At 33.2% G+C, this 2,615-nt stretch overlaps 1 non-coding gene across 1 annotated transcript; it reads right to left on the bottom strand.

Moving 5' to 3' along the window:
- Nucleotides 1-1,836: 1,836 nt before the first annotated feature.
- LOC116277258 (U6 spliceosomal RNA) lies at nucleotides 1,837-1,943 on the bottom strand. The gene has a single exon (XR_004186737.1). It is a non-coding gene; the product is annotated as a U6 spliceosomal RNA (small nuclear RNA).
- Nucleotides 1,944-2,615: the final 672 nt, after the last annotated feature.

Here is a 2,615-nt window from a genome sequence, read left to right as displayed (position 1 = left end):
TATCAACTAGAGCACAGTGGTTAAATATAGGTCCTTTTGCTTTGAGTCTTATAATCTCCACTCATTTTCAAAGTGAGTTAGGTCAGCACCTTTTCATTCACCATCTTCGGTGAGGTTATTTCAAACTTTTGTAATGCATTTAGATTCCTTTGTCACATTCTCCATTTTATCCTGGGATCTCTCAACCTCCTAAATGATTTTTAAAATTTGCATATATTAAGGCTAACTCTTCGTTCTGTAAAGTTCTATGGGTTTTGACAAATGCTTAATGTCTTATTTTCACTATCACAGTATTGTATATTCTGAAAAAGGCCAAACTATAGAAACAGTAAAACCATCAGGGGTTTCCAGGGACTTGAGGGAAGGGATATCTGGATTGAATAGTTGAAGCACAATGTTTTCTAGAATGAGTGAGAAAATATTCTTTCTGTTTCTGTTTTCTAGAAGAGATTGTGAAAATTTGTAATAATTTCCTCTTTAAATATTTGGTAGATTTTGCCAGTAAAATCAGAGTCTGGTGCTTTTGGGGGAAGTTTATTAATTATTAACTCAATTTCATTAATAAATGTAAGGCTATTCAAGTTAACTATATTCCCTTTTATGAGTTTTAGTCATCTGTGTCTTGGGTATGTGTGATTAGTAGTGATGACTCTTTTTCATTTTTGATATTGGTAATTTGGGTCTTCTCTCTTTTTTTTCTTAGTTAGCCTGTCTATAAGTTTATCAATTTTATTGATCTTTTGGTTTCACTAATTTTCTCTATTGTTTTCCTGTTTTCAATTTCATCGATTTCTACTCTGATTTTTTTTTCCTACTACTTGCTTTAGGCTTAAATTGTTTTTTTTTCTCTTATTTCCTAAGGGTTAAACTTACCTCACTGATTAGGTCTTTCTTCTTTTCCTAAGATATGTATTTAATGCTAAAAATTTCCTCTGTTTTCACTGTATCTCACAAATTTTGATGTTGTATTTTCATTTTCATTTAATTCAAAATATTTTTATATTATGTTCTTGAGACTTCTTCTTTGACCCATCTGTTATTACAGATGTGTTGCTTAATCTTCAGATGTTTTGGGATTTTTCAGGTGTCTTCAGTTGTTGATTTCTCTTTTAAATTCTATTGTGGTCTGAGAATATACTTTGTATGATTTCTATTCCTTTAAATTTGTTAAGGTATATCTAAAGGTCCAGAATCTGATCTATTTTGGGGAATATTCCATACAAATTTGAAAAGAATGTATATTGTACTGATGTTGGATGGTGTATTCTATTAATGTCAGTTAGATCAAGTTGATTGATTTTGCTGTTCAATTCAACTATATCCTAACTGATTTTCTTACTGCTTGACCTATCAACTACTGACAAAGATGCTGAAGTCTCCTACTGTAATACTGAATTTATCTATTCCTCCTTTCACTTTAAGCAGTTTTGGCCTCAAGTATTTTGACAGTCTGTTGTTAAGTTCATACATGTTTGGGATTGTTAGGTCTTTTGGAGAACTGACTCCTTTGTTATTATGTAGTACCTCTCTTTATCTTTGATAAATTACCTTGTCCTGAAGTCTACTTTGTCTCAAATTTATATAGCTACTCCAGCTTTCTTTGATTAGTGTTAGCTTAGTGTATTTGCTCTCTTTACTTTTCTTTATTGAAGTATCGTCAGTTTACAACCTTGTGTCAATTTCTGGTGTACAGCATGATGTTTCAGTCATACATATACATACATGTATTTCTTTTCATATTCTTTTTCATTATAGGTTACTACAAGATATTGAATATAGTTCCTTGTGCTATACAGTATAAACTTGTTGTTTGTCTATTTTATAGACAAATCTCAAAAAAATCTGGAATGCTTCACAAATTTGCATGTCATCCTTGTGCAGGGGCCATGCTAATCTTCTCTGTATCTTTCTAGTTCTAGTGTATGTGCTGCCGAGGTGAGTATGCTCTCTTTACTTTTAAACTATCAGAGTCTTAATATTTAAAGTAGATTTCTTGAGCAGCTTTCCCTTCCAAGAAAAGTCATTGATCTTCATTGTGCCTAGTCTTTTCCTTGTTGTAAGTACTGGAGTGATGACTTCTAAGCTCTTTATATGTTAGAGATGAAACCAGAAGTTCTACTAATCACTTAAAAATCACCATCTTCTTGTTCTCTTCTTTTTCCCCAGCCAGTATGAAAATCCTTCCCTACTTTTCTTGTAACCCATTTCAGAGGGCTTCCTCAGTAGAGCTGTTTGACCTCTGAGAGCACTGTTTTCTTCTTTATATCACAGCCATCTGATGCTTAAAATTCACAGAGGGCTGTACAGCCTCACTTTCTACCTAGATATCCTGCTACTTCTCACACCCGGTCCCAACAATGAAGTCAGCTTCATCCATACCTTTATGAAACATTCATATGTATTTTCTTGTAGAGATTCCATGTTTTCTTCCGCTTTGGTTTCCTTGGAAATCCTCCAGAATGTCAGTTAAGTTACAACTGAGAATCTGATTTAAATTCCTTCTCACGGGGTCCTGAAACCCAGAAAAAGTGAGAACTAAGAAATGGGGTAACTGAGCATCCAATTTAAATGTTTTTAATCATCAGAATATGATGGCCTTCACAGATTACAGTAGA

The sequence above is a fragment of the Vicugna pacos genome, chromosome X (assembly GCF_048564905.1).
Source record: "Vicugna pacos chromosome X, VicPac4, whole genome shotgun sequence".
Lineage (NCBI taxonomy): Eukaryota > Metazoa > Chordata > Mammalia > Artiodactyla > Camelidae > Vicugna > Vicugna pacos.
This window is presented reverse-complemented; position numbering and strand designations above follow the sequence as displayed.